This window comes from Leiobunum rupestre, chromosome 7 (genome assembly GCF_980474605.1).
Source record: "Leiobunum rupestre chromosome 7, qqLeiRupe1.1.hap1, whole genome shotgun sequence".
Taxonomy (NCBI): domain Eukaryota; kingdom Metazoa; phylum Arthropoda; class Arachnida; order Opiliones; family Sclerosomatidae; genus Leiobunum; species Leiobunum rupestre.
This window is the reverse complement of record NC_143390.1, coordinates 45,097,968-45,112,736: the sequence shown is the minus strand read 5'-3', so window position 1 is coordinate 45,112,736 and position 14,769 is coordinate 45,097,968. Positions and strand designations below refer to the sequence as shown.

The following is a 14,769-nucleotide window of genomic DNA, read 5'->3' as shown; positions in this document are numbered from 1 at the left end:
CGTTTTTCTTGAAGATGTTTTATTTAAGCGCCTATTAAGGAGTACAAGATGGAAAAGTCTAGAGGTCGGGCATGGTTAACTTTTATTCAATAAAGCTCTCAAAATTATTCGTAAAACGACGGTGTTTTCGATAAAAAGCTCAAATTTTACGAATAATACATGTTTTTAATCATTTTCCGAAATATTAACCGGTAAATTTCTTTGTTTACATTTTTATCCCGAAAAAATCAATTTAAAGATGTATAATGATTAACCGTTACCGACCTCTAGAAAAGTCGAATTCCGTCATGTAAAAAATGTTCAATATTAATGTTTTTAAAACTATTGGAAAATTATTTAAATTTAATGTTAAAATAACTTTAAAACTGTATTTATAGTATACACTAAAATTAAACTGCTCTTTCGAAAAACCCAAAAAATTGAGTTACCGAGTTTTGGAACTAAGGTATCTAATTTTCGTTGTATTATATTGGATAAACATTTCTTTAAAAACTAAGTAGTCTGGCTTATCAAACCAGGTTTAGTAAACCAATGCATTTTAAGTAGATATTTCATTATCAAACATTACCCTAGCTAGTAAGTTTTTAAAGGTAGGCTTATACCATGTTCGCACGGAGAAGCTAGGTTAACCTAGGAGGGTCAAATAACCCCCCTAGGTAAAACCCGGCGAGCGTTCGGACGCAGGGTTTTTCTCTTCGTTTTTTCCTGTATCTAAAAAGCCGGAAACCGTTCGCACGTGGATTTTAACAAGAAATTTGGCTAAATACGAACGTTAATCTGGAAAATATTCTTTCGAGAGGCGTTCGCACGTGCATTTTTATTGAAACTGGACTTTCCGTAATCCGTTTATTGTTCGCACCGTTTAAAATTCTCGGAATCTCACCCCCCTAGGTGATCAGAAAACCGGTTTTTTCGTCCGTCTTTTCGCCGAGCGTTCGGACTGGCAAAATGCTCACCTAGGGGGGTTATTTGACCCTCCTAGGTTAACCTAGCTTCTCCGTGCGAACATGGTATTAGAGCTTAGCGCCGCCGATCCAACGCCGCCGTCGCCGATATTTTATTTAGCGCCGAAGTGCCGCTGCTGAGTCATTTACTATCGGCGCGCCGCAACCACGGCCGCCGAAAATTTTGATCCCGCCGCCGAAATTGTTGTGAGTTTTTCTAAGTAAATGTTTTTTCTTTTTCAAAACCTTTTAGAATTTTTCCCCCAAATTTTCAAAAGGGGTCAGAAATTTTTGGCCCTTCACGCCGCCGCCGCCGCCGGGTGATTTTCGCCACACGCCGCCACCGTACCAAATCAAATCGGCACTATGCTCTACGTAGGCTACGATGTTTTGGTCTCTATAGTCTTGTAAAACCTTGTTCGTCTAAATTTTTGACTTAACGATACGAGTATCAAGTTACCAACCATAAATGTTAATTTTATTACGCTATTCAGTGTTTGATATTTTTAAACTTGTTTTGGTGTGAAATTTTCCAGAAAATGTCTCCCTGTTTCATAAAAATTTCCAGCCCTGCCCCAGTCTACAATTAAAGCGTTAACTGCTGGTATAAAAAATTAACTGAGGTTTACTAAACGGATACTAAACCCTGTTTTACAAGCCTCGCCTGAAAAGGGTACAAAGATGTTACACTTTTATATAAAAATTACTTTTCAAGGTCTTCGAAATCTATTTTGGTCAATTCCCCCCCCCCTTCATAATTACAAGTTTAAGCTTATTTTTTTCCCACGTTTGACAGCAAATCTAAAGAGTACAATGACGTTTTTCTTGTTTCCGGGTCGGTGACTTCAAGGATATATCTTTTCATTGTTAAAATAAAGACATTTATTTAAAGTATTCTTGAACTTGAGAGTTGATTACCTAAGCCGCGTTATGGCTTTTTAACCGACATAAGCCTTCCTTAAATGGGGCTTGATTATGGGAAAGTACTTCACACTTACTTAATTCAACAACAAACGGATATTAGCCAGAGTCACCCCAGTGTTGGAAGCGCTCGAGTGTGTCGTATGTACCGACATGTACTACATAAATCCTATATTTTGTATATGCGTACAAACGGTACAAAATTCCAATTAATATAATGCTTTTACTAATTGGCTGAGCGAGCGAGGACTACTAGTAGACTCGAAATCGTTTGGTGTTTATGAGTTATTATGTCCTGATAATTAACGCAGAAAGGTTGCAATTTTACCTATACATGTACCTCATTTGAGATCATTGAGTTGGGAATATAATACTTCTAGAGCCATAATTTTTATCCGCTGTGGCTGGAGTCTGCAGGAACACTTATTGGAAATCGTGTATCGACGCTCACATTTATCATTAGTCGGTGGTGACATCTATCTTTCAAATTATTTTTTTTTTAAATATCGTCTCCTTATACTCTGTTCACGTTAGTGGTAGATACTAGATAGCCACAGACTATGGATAACTGTTTTGGTCCGTACATGATTTCAAGAAAGTGTCCCCCGCCATCAAATAAAAATTTTAGCTCTAGAGGTACTATATTCTAAACTCAATGTTTGAGATATCTTTATTTACCGTATATTTTTCAGTGCAAATCAGTAACATACTCTTTGAAAAACGTAAATTAAACATTTATGTGTAGATAGGTACGTCTAAAGTATTTTAACATAAATAAAATATTTTTTAAATTAAATAAATAGCTTCTTCGTCATTCGGCTTAGATAAAAGTGTAGTATGTTTTCGCATCAGCTGTGAAACATATGTCACAGCCAAATCGGATCAATCTATATCATATCAAGAATGTATTATTATGAACTACCAAAGCAAAAGGGCTTACAAGTCGAAATCTTGACTTAGCCCATATAACCACTTGTAACGATGAATTCTTTTTGACACACAAATAATATTTGATTTGATACTGACGAGGAGACTACCCGAGGTGATAATCACCGATTTTGTTGAAACTAGGTGGGTATGTAGACCTTATGGTAACATGAAATTTCACCAAGTCAAAAGTTGCAATGGGCATTAGTTTTTGACAACACAGTCTGTATATTGTCCCATTGAAAATAACAATTTATCAATTTTTACATATTTCGATCAAATTGACCAAAATATCATAAAATTCATTTCATTTGTCAATTTTGATCTATTTTTCTTGGTTTTGAAATTTGAAATTTTTTTAAAATTTTTCACAGGGGGTACCCTTAGATGTGCTCAGATTCCCATGTTATTTTCAATGAGAAAATATACATACTGTGTTGTCAAAAACATTTTCGGTTGCCATGGCAAAACTAATGCCCATTGCAATTTTTGCCTTGGTGAAATTTCATGTTACCATAAGGTCTACATACCCACCTAGTTTCAACCAAATTGGAGATTATCACCTCGGGTAGTCTCCTCGTGAGTGAGAATGACAGTGTAGAGATGATAAGCGTTGATCCCAATCCCCTCCGAGGAGCGTAATCGGTGTACAAGCCCGTACCTTAGACTGTACTAATGAGATTACGAGTAATCTTTAGAGTCTGTACCTTTATCAGTGTTGAGTACGCGTAATCGGTGTACAGGCCATCTGACAGTGGTTAGCTCGCCTATCGTCTCAACATAGACATTATCCCTAATTATAAATTACATACTCCCTCGGTAAAATAGTTGTGCCGTACATTCAACCATAAGTAACATAATACATAATATAACTAAGTATGACCCTTGAAGCCTTGATCGTGCATTTTTTCTTACTACACCAAAGATAAATCAGTAACTCTGTAACCCGGGAGTTTAACACTCTTTGTGATTTAAATTTTTCTATTGGTCAAATTCAGCCAATCATATAATACTCCAAAATATTTCTTGCGCTTAACCATAGTGTAAGCCTTCCAGCACGCGGCGAAAACGAAATTAATGCGGCTAAATACGAATTAAGCCTAAAAATGGCGGCATTCAAAATCACCCACCAAATTCTCGAAATATCACGTTACCGGAAGTTGGGTTAGATTACTTCATGGTGCCGCTACTGTGAATTTCGTCACTGTGAAAAAAAATGTATTAAAACAATTTCAAAATGTCATACTTAGGGGTATTATGTTACTTATGATTAAACTAAATCCCATTTCAGATTACATCGCGATAATGATCTCGGAGCGCTCTGAGAGTGGCAAAAAGAAAATTCCATAACTATCAGAATAAGTCTATAATAATGTTAAATAAGTATATCACGTTAACTAAATACGTAACTAAGAGCTTTTCACGGAGTGATGTCTATATAGTAAGTCGCAGTCAAAGGTTACTTGAGATACGTGAAAAGAATAGGACGGCCATACTTATGGGGTATTATTATAGACTTACGGTACCAGTACTTTAAAAAACATCGCAGTTTGGGTTACTATGTATTGACGCGTAAGGAATATGATAAACGGCCACAAACCAAAACCCTGATACCTCCGGTAAAGGACTTCGTTCAATGCTATAATAAACGCGACCGCGAATGAGGCCTATCAATTCATCAATCGAGGTCAAATTTGGAGAGAAATACGCCAGCGGGTTGGCTGACACTTCATTGAAGGACAAACGCGAACGTTCAAGTTTCCTTCAATATCACTGGTTTTTCTATTCCAAGACCGTGTTTTTGGGCGAACGACCAAAATCAAATACATCCTAAATTTAGAACGCGCAATGGAAAAACCAGAGCCCCCAGAACCTTAAGTAGAAATTTTTAAATTTTCAATATCTAATTTCAATGAAAATCATCGATTTTGCGCCCCTAAAATTTTGGAGCCCTGGGCCCCTGCCCCTCTCACCCTACCCAAGGGACGGTTCTGGGAAAAACCACCGGGAAAATAAATTCTCGAAATCAGAAATCATTATTACCTGCTGCGGAAATATCCAATAAATCAATTCTAACGAGAAGACATATTACGAACGCGTCGCAGTCGATAAAGGGGTTTCGCAACGATTCCAATCGCGAAAGATGCTCTGGAGAATTGAAGCTGGAGCTACTGGCAATGCGTCCTCCGGATCGATTTCAGGGACGAAAATTCCCGATTCTTCATAATTTCGATCGACGGTTTTCAACAAAAGAGCGACTACATTGGCCGCTACCACCAAATAAACGAAAGATTATCCCGCAGATCCGCTTCGTCGGCGATTCGGGGGGAGTTGATGACGACAACGAATGTGGCCTAGAAAGGAAATCGCCCTTAGCACCAGAGATTTTCGCGTTCCCGACGTTTCGCCGAAGAATGCCCGCTCGCTTTCCCCTCACGATCAACAACTCCACCTGTTGTTGCGTCGTGATCACTCGCGGTACAACCACCCACTACCGTCCAGCCCTCCCAAAAAATTGTCTTTTATTATTCCGTACAGAGTCGTATCAAAAATGCGCAACTATTTTGTATTAAAAACCCCGAAACGAGAAAACGAGTTTCCCGAAAACTAGTATTTCGATGAGCCCCAGAATCTATTGTGTGTACTTATCATATCAAATTAATTGAAATTAAACCCGTTTGATGCACCGCTTAGTCTCTTAGAAACAAAGGTTACACGGAGCTAAAGCACGTATAATCTTCGCTTAAAAAATTAGCTCACAGTGGCGTAGGAACGGGGGGGGGGGTAAATGGGTACAATTGGAAAGGGTGCCTAAATGGTTTGAAAGGGGCGTTATTATTGGGAAATGTTAACTATAATTCTATACGTAATTTAAATAAGACTTAATTGTAGGTTTCGAGACTGGAAGTGTTTAGTTAATTTAAAAAACATTTAACTATAGCAATGTGCATATTTAATAAGTTACCGTTTAGTTTAGTTTAGTCTCGACACGTATCCTGCTTTACCCAAATTTCGAAGAAATTTTGAATGAGTCTAAGTTTTAATGGTGTTACTTTAGTACTGCCCTACACCGAAATGAAGATAAAATAAATAACACGAACAAGAAACTTCCGTATTCTTTGGCCAATGTAATGGAACTTAAGAAAATGTTATCCTAAATTTTAATGTACGTGCGGGCTAGTTTAGGTTTCGCCAGGCCCCCGGTCTTGCGGCAGCGTATCAAAGCGTAATCTAGCGTAGCCTTTGCTCTAATATTGTTCAAACAATAAAGAAGTTTCTTCATTTATTCAAAGAATCAAATAATATACACCTCTATAACATAATATCGTACTATAGTATTTGGCAGTGACGGACTCAGAAATTAAATAAAGGGTACTTGAAAAAACCATTTTATCAAATAAAATATTTTCAGTTTAATTTAAAAGCTTATAGTAATTAGTCCCCGGATGAAAAGTAAAATCTATTATAAGTTATTTCGCTTATTGTTATTACGTTTCAGGGGGCGCCAAATTCAATGTTCAAACTGTACTGCCCTTATCTAAAACTTTCCTACGTGCCTGTATTCCTACGCAGTGGCTCATTACAAACAGCTTTTTAACGAGTCCGGAAAATGAAATGGTTGTCAGGACCAGCAACTCCCTAATTCCCCTTGACTAAATTGTTTTACGGGTTGAAGCCATTCATTAATTTTATTCTCAGATTTTTGAACCAGTAAATCCGCGCAAGTTTTAAGCCTAATTTGGAATTAAACTTCTGATCAAAGGCATCGTAGAATCCTAATTGGTACCAGCACGAACACGGTTTTTTCAATTATCTCAATGAACAAATTGGTCTCCAGAACCAGTAATTAAGCATAATTCTGATATATGAACCAAGTTAATTTTTAAATCGTAATTGCTAACTATAACTTTATAATTTCTGGACTAAGAATCAGTGGCGGATACATATTGGGGGGCACCCCCCCCTTGACGCTTAAGCTTTGCATTTGACTTGATGATTTGTTATTACACCCATAGCTCAAGATGTCTTTTAGCGCCCCCCCCCCCTTGAGTTTTTTGTGTATCCGCCACTGCTAAGAATAACTAGCTTATTTAATGAACGTCTGAAGAGGGTACCAATTAGTAGGATATTAATTAGAAGAAATATAGCGTATCACTCACCGGATTGGACGAAGGCAATATTTCGATTCGGTACAATGAGAAATCTAATCTATTTAAAAAAGGAATGACCGGACATTCGCGACTAGATAGAAAATGGGAACCTCGCACGTAATCTATAGCGGCAGTTGCCAAATTCGACAAAAACCGAATGTCGAGGTTAGAGGAAAAGCGTTCGTTGCGAAACACCTAAATTATACAGAACGTCCAACGTTTTCAGAATGGATCATTCGATTCGACTAATAACAATCGCGACGTTAAAAACACCTGCGTTAAAAGTCAACAACTTTACAGTTTCGTTCCCAAAAGTTCATAAACCCGCACCCCGAGTCCCGTGTTTTAAATATTAATGGCGAAATATGACTCGATTGCTTGGCACCCGAAACGACATTGCCCCCAAACGCGTCTACGAGTGGTCTTGAATCCTTCACCAAATTACGCAAACATGGCGATTTTTCCGTCGACGTATCCGCTTATACGCTGGCGCTGGAATAAAGTGACTAAGTCATTCTTTCGAAGTACTTCGTTATATTTACAGCTCTATTCCCGAAAGTTGAAACTGCGCATTATGCAATTTACCCGTGGCCTTTCGAAAGATTGAAAATGTAAATAAGGATCACGTGATTTTGGTTAATAAACAGTTCTGCATATGCTATAGCGTTTTCTGATTAAAACTGATGGCGTATAATCAGTGCCGTAGCCGGGATTTTGGTGGGGGGTACGCAGTTGATAAAAATAAAAATTATACACACATTCATTTCGTGGGGAGCAGTGAGTTAATGCGTCAAAATCTTTAAATTAGTAAACTGGTCCCTATAGTGACACCCCCTCTTTTGAATAAATCCATGTTTTCATAATTATGAATTGTACGCGAAGTGTCAACTGTGAGAGCTCGTTTTCTGAGCGAGAAAACGCGTATAATACTGCGGAAAATTCACTTACCCATTACGTTATTTGCGGATTTCAAGTGGTGTATTTTTAATTTTGGCTTCAATAATGTTGAAAATTATTAAGATTAGGCGGATAACCTTATCTAATCTTTCAATAACCAAACAAACGTGGCCGCGAGATATTTGAGGTTAGTGTATTTCCCCGAAAAAACTTTGCGTCTTTTGCGTCTTTAGGGCAGCGAATCAACCAGTTTTAACAGGAAGGAGTAGCGTACTCGGAGAAGAATTCAATCGAACGTCCGGTACTCTACCAGTACCGAAAGGGTTGCCAGCTATAAGCTAGGTCACGCAATGTCCAGCGCCGCCCAGGATCGCGTACGTCCGTCGCCCGTTGGACAGTCGAAGGTACCCCAAGGCCACTGTCACGGCAGGCCGTTGAGCTTGCTGACAAAAAATAGTCGATTTTGCTCTACGCGCCTACCAGAATCTGAAATCGTTTTTGAGCAAGAGAGAGGAAAGGCGTCGAATGGAATGTTTATACCCCCTTTCGTATCGATTTTAGGGAAAGTAATAACCTACTGACGTAGTTTGTTGATTATACTGAGCTTGTTAAAGATTGAACAACGCGATATTTTCTTTGAAGTATCAATCCCCGCCTACTCACGTCGAAAAATGGCCAATACACGAACTTGACGGTTATTTCCCCCCAAAGTGATCACACATTTGACCTAGTGACCCTCACCACTTAGTGTGCCACGCGATTCGTTAGTTCATTAAAAATCTTAGAGAGCCAAATGGAAAGTCTATTTCGCGTTTTAAATTTCTCGAAAGTTGAGTTCAGAACCAAGTGTATAAGGGGCCCAAATCAGTTAGCCAGTACCGGTTCTACTGAAGGTGGGGCCCTAGGCAGATTTTGGTGGGGGCCTACTATATGTAAGGAAAGCATAAAAACGCAAAACTCGAAGCTGGGCTAATGTCACGAGAATAATGATTTTTCAAATAATAAAGCAACAATTAAGCCTAATATGTTTTTATCTTAAACCGAATCCGTGAAAAATCCATTGATTTCATCAGTGGTAAGGTCCTGCTGTTGGTGGTGGCCAATAGGCAGGGTTGACAAAAAACCTGCTTTTTAAAAAATTTAAAATTCCAGTATGGTTATAACCGGTGGTTTAAACCGGTTAAATATATTAATAAAAAAATTCTCAAATTGCTTATATCTAGCCCTCATTACTTCGAAAATGCTCAAATTGCCCGATTTCAAAATCACTTTTTTGCGCGTGACAGTACCTTTACATTGTGAGGTATAGCAGACTTATTTACCCGCTTTTATACCCTAATACGGCTGCGTAATTTTACGCGCAAAATTAATTTTAAGATCCCCTAATTGCTTATATCTAGCTCTCATTACTTACTACAAAAAGTGAAGGTTAAGTTTTAGTTTTTTCAATATTTCTAATTCATTTCTCAATATTTAAAAAAAAAGGGGTTTTAACCATGGATTTTTTCGTTGGATTAAACCAGGGTGGTTTAAACCAGTCTGGCTTGTTTTTGCCGACCCTGCCCATAGGTCAGTGCCTAGTAGGCCTAGTTCTTAATCCGGCACTGCTGCTAACGACTTTTAATGTAATCAATTCAGCTCCGTACACTAACTATTACCGTTAACCTCAACAAGTGTTTTTGCAAAGGGTGAACCGAAGCACTCGTGGAAAGCCCCTTTAATCAGTGCGGAGACAGCTGCAGGCCCACTCAACGCTGAAGAATTTGTTCCGAGTTTTCAGCCAGTGCCATAATCCGGCTCCTCTTGCTACGAGGTGAAAGTGCTAGCCACTCCACCAACCCACTATAAATTGTCTTGAATGTCGCCCCTAATGCTAAAAAGTCGAAAAACAGATTTTGTCCACCCTAATAAATTAGATGACTATATAAAGTGTCCAAAACGACATGGGTGACTTCACCAATGTTATTTGAATATAGGCAAATTGAAATATTTTACTCCTCACTCTCTAGACCATTGCCAACGTAGTGGTTACATTCGATATCGTTTCGCTAGGAGTAGATTTTCTCCCCCTGATGAAGTCACTCTGTGAATTGCTCTCACATTCAAAAGTGTCGAAGTATCAATAGGCTTACGAAATTGGAGTTAAAAGGATGCTTTGCCTTTCCCAAAATGTTTACTGTTTGGGGCAGCCTCGAGAGTAACTAATGAATTTGCGCCTTCAACTTTATGTTATAGGTTCAAATTGACGCGTCAAAGATATAAAATGTTTAATGAAGTGAAAATTAACGAGAAAAAACTTTCGCTAATTTGATTATCTTAGCTACGACATTTTAAGTTTGAAATAAATATTGCTTCAAATTAAATACATTATCGCGCATTTAACTGTAAATGATATCTTTAAATGCATTTAAAAATTGAATTTTAATAAAGTTATCATAGCCGATGGATACTTTCACCTCCGGGCCCCCGGGTTAGGGTCACCTCACCGCTACAGTTTCACATACGTTCCTGTGTCAGTAAAATGTTACCCAATCTTATATACTTAAAGCGTTAATCTATAATAATGATTGTGTGTGTGGCTTGTCAAACTACAAAATGTCATTTAAAAATAAAGAAAATAGTAACAATAAATAAAAAATGAAGCTCCCTGAATTACCTGAATCATTTCCAAAGCTCGACGTACAATCCTTTATCCAAGTTCCTCTCCGGTTTATCGAAAGGAAAAAGCAAAGTCTGTCACGTCTGAAGCTGGCAAACGGTACTTGCCTCGGATTAATCGGTCGTTGCCACGGAAACAGAGAAACGCGGGGGGGTTGGAGGGTGGCTCAAGTATCCACCACTGACCCACATATTTCAAACATAGACACTAGGCAGCTGCCACGACAGCACATAATCGGCTCGACGAAAGCCGCGAAATCTACGGGAAGAAATGACCTCGCGGGCGAAAATCGATTCAAGTTCACAGTCGAGGTTAACAGGCGCGTTCTAACTGCCACTTCCGCGTTCGTCAAACGCGCAGAGACAAGTTCGCCATCAAGAAAATATTATTTTTGACAAATAAATACTGCGCGTGAAAATACTTCCTTGGTGATGAACGAATTTAATTCCATAGCTTTGGCATTTACTAATTTTGTTTACCGGATTTGGAATTTGATGGTGATTTCTGAAATCCGAAACTGAATTCGATTAGTTTGCGGTTTTCAAGGTGATTTAAATATTTATAAAACAAAACCATTTATTTTAACGAAGTACTTCAAAAATGACGCGCTTCTTATTCTACATTTTTTAATTTGACAATTACCATGGATTTTAGTATTTATTAACACCTTTTTTTTGTAAAGTGTACGGAATTTTTAGGAATGTCGGAAGACTGTCACCTTATTCTGATACTGATTTTATCCGTTGTGGTTTTATTACAGAAAATAAACAAAAATCAAAATTTTCTATCGAGGTCTATGTTAAGAAACTGTTAAAACTATGTGGAATGTTAAAAATAAGAATTAAAAGTTTCAAAACTAAATGTTAAAAAGATAAAAATTAAAGGTTATCTTAAAAAATAATTTGTATTTTTAAACTTGTTTTTCGGTCGTTAATGATGTATTCGTACACGTTTTCCAGTTTTACAAGCCAGATGAGACCGGGGAGCCTGCATTGTTCGCGGACGCTCCTTTTCTGGAAGGCCCAAGGCACGTGTTAAGTGTCATCTCTTGGGGGGAGCGGAAAGCGAACGAGCGGGGTTTAAACGGTATCTTCTGGCATTCAATGAAAAAGAACCACTGTAAATCGGAGAAAACTAAAGCATTCGCTTTTCGGACCAGTGTTGCCATATCGTGGGAAATTTCTCATATTGTGGGAATTTTTGGGGTCAATTTTGGCCCCGTGGGAATAAGGTAATTTTCTTCAAAAACTTTGATTTTGTGGGAATTTTCATGTCTGCGGGTATTTATCCTATGTTTTTTTAATTTGACTATCAATAAATAATATAAAGGAGGTGCCTCCTAATACTACAATCAATCAATGCATAGGCCTAACAACCAAAATGTTTAAACATTTTAATTTCAATAAAATTTAATTTTAAAAAATTAATTTTTCAAAAGTTTTGAAAATTATGGCATGTTTTCCGTCGAGTTTTCGTTGGGGGCGGGGCTAAATAGGGGTGTGGGAATTTGTGGGAAATTTACTACCCAGAAATGGTAATTTCAACTTTCAAACATTGGCAACACTGTTTCGGACGCCAAAGCGTTCACTTTGTAAAAAATAAAAGTCCTCGAAAATAAAGCTATATTTCTCGGTTTTAAATAGACTCTGTTTCACTAGTTATTTCACCAATTCGATCAAACGCTAGTTTAGTGGATTGTTTCAGTCCGATTCGCTAAAATCAAACGCTCTCCTAAAATTAAAATTGTTACGGGAAGAAATAAACCGAAATTCTTCATGGGAGCGCATGGTAATAAATTGTTCGGAATTGTCATACAGCTTCGAAAATTGATACACACGTGTCTTGAACTATACTCTTATACGGAATACATATCTTTCTAAAAATCCTAGTTATTCAGATTTTATATGCGATTTAAGCACTTGGTATTGAGATGCCGTAAGTATTTGTTTTTTAGCCATTTTAAATGAGTTACACTTATGCACTGTATTTTTTTAATTATATTTAGTATATAGTAATATTTAAAACTGGATATAGAGCAGCTTCCAATTCGGTCCTCAATTTTTGAAATAAGTTATTTTGTTTTGGTTTACTGGCCTTTATTAAAAGGCTTCGTTTCAGGAACTCACATACGGCTTGTCGACTTCTTATAGTAATGATTAAAACTAGATATAGAGCCTCTTCCATTATTTTGTCAATTTTTTTCGGGCTATGTTAGTTACAATTTGAATTTAACTAAATGTTTTCCGATCGCCGCCGCTGTCCTTATTTTTACAAAAGTATTGCTGAAATACTGTGTATATTAGAGAATCGGATTTAAAATGGCTTGTAAAACAAATACTTACGCTATCTAAATACCAAATTGATAATCGCACAACTAAGATTTTTAGAAAGATATTTATCCAGAATCAAGGTACGTGTGTATCAATTTTCAAACTCGTATGCCAATAGGTCTTTATATAAAGTAACACTGGCCTTATTGTTTTGATGTTGCTGGTGTGTCACGGGTGAAGTATCGATGACGTTTTTCAACGAAAAGCCCTGGATATCAGAGTAAATTCGATAAGTCACCCGGTTATTATATTTCGCTATAATATTACGTTACTTACGCTAGTACTTATATAAATGTCCCTTCCCGGGCTAGGTAATTTCTCCATATTATTGTTAATTACTGTTTGGAAAACTCTAAGCAATATTATGATGAATTCTAAACCCGAGCTAGTTAGCCCTCTGTTTTGACTATTTCTATTTCCGATACATTTATAAGCGAATCACGGAACCACAAATCGAGCAAAACTGCGCAAAATTCTAGCTGGGAATTGATAAAACCAAAAGATATTCGCTAATAGAAGGGAGTGACAAACGAGGCTGGGCGGCCTACGTTCATTTTGGAGTGGGTTTGAGCGTTTGGAGTAAAATGAGCAGTGGCGTCACCAGGATTTCAAAATTGGTGGCGCTTAAGCCATAAGCACTGGTCAGGGGCGTCCTAGCGAGTGATATGTGGCAGGGGAGGGGAGCCCCCAAAAAGGTTTGTAAAGTTGAAACATTGAGGCCGACTAGGAAAAATTAAATTTTTGATGACCATCTTTAAGTTCGAAGAAACTTTTCGACAAGTGAATTGGAAAAATTGTTAATTTTAGGAGGCGCTTTTCGGAAATTTTAGGTGGCGCTTCAGAAATTTTACAGGTGGCTCAAGCACCGCCTAAAACACCCTAGCGACGCCACTGAAAATGAGAGCTGGATTCAAACGAGTGAGCGGAGCATTTCCTTTATTTATCTGTAAATGAGAGAAATGATCGCTAATTCACACTATTCCATTGATCGTACGAGCAGGAGAGTGAACAAAATTCTTCGGCTTGAAAGTGGGACAGCTTACGTTTATCCAAAAAAAGCGTTATTTAAGCCGGGGACTAGAAACTTTGGAATAATTTCTCTAATAAATATTTTTGTTTATTTTGCTACTTCGGCACTTCATTTCTTAAAGAGCTCGATAATTTTTGAGATACCTCTTTTAAGGGCTGTTGTGATGATCGAGCAACACCATTTTAAGTAACGAGTCACGGAACAAGAAACGGAACGAAACAAAACTTCCGCGTCCGAACGAATGCCGTGTCCCGAAAAAATAATGACGAGATGAAGCGCGCCTCGACCAATGAGAACGCCGAATCATACCGAGTAAATGTAGAAAACATGTCCGCTCGAAATCCGTTGTCTCGTTTCATTAATTCAAAAGAATTCCAAAGCTACTAAAAATTACCGCTATTTGGGTGAGATTACCATATGCCGACTATTATAAGAAAATAATGCCTTTAAATTGCGTATTGGTAGAAGTTCATTGAACTTACGATAAAATGCAAAACCATAATTTTGAAACAAAAATGCAAAAAGTGTTAAACTGGCCACGTATTCCAGCTGCCATCGTAGTGAACATTCTGCGCCACAGAACACGTGACGGAAAAGAGCCGCTCAACATTCTAGAATCGAGAATCTTTCACCGTATACGTCTAAGGTAGGGTATACGCTACTACGCTTCCATTTGAAAATTTCAGAAACTTGATTTTCACAATTTTGACAAAACAATTTAAGGATAAAATCATAAGTTAGTTAGGTGGGAAAAGGCCTATTTTTGACAAGGAAACTATACTTTTTATACAACATTTTCCATAAATGTTGGAAATGTTTACTATTTAACAAAATTCATTGTTATACAAAACAGGGTTTTCAAACTTTAATTATTTGTTCTAAGGTCAACTTTCCGAAATAATATTAAAGC

The 14,769-nt window shown here is 37.6% G+C and overlaps 1 protein-coding gene across 6 annotated transcripts in view; it reads right to left on the bottom strand.

Moving 5' to 3' along the window:
- Positions 1-10,856, bottom strand: part of LOC149936492 (choline transporter-like protein 1) — a 29,788-nt gene extending 18,932 nt beyond the window's left edge. For 3 of the 6 annotated variants that reach the window (XR_016472249.1, XM_090153964.1, XM_090153959.1), the window contains exon 1: positions 10,497-10,856. The gene's annotated coding sequence lies outside the window, so the exon portion shown is untranslated. Of the gene's footprint in view, positions 1-4,835; positions 5,165-6,952; positions 7,000-7,891; positions 7,965-10,496 lie in introns of those variants that run through there. The other 3 variants (XM_090153961.1, XM_090153963.1, XM_090153960.1) reach the window with 3 other exon arrangements.
- Between the last annotated feature and the right edge of the window lie 3,913 nt (positions 10,857-14,769).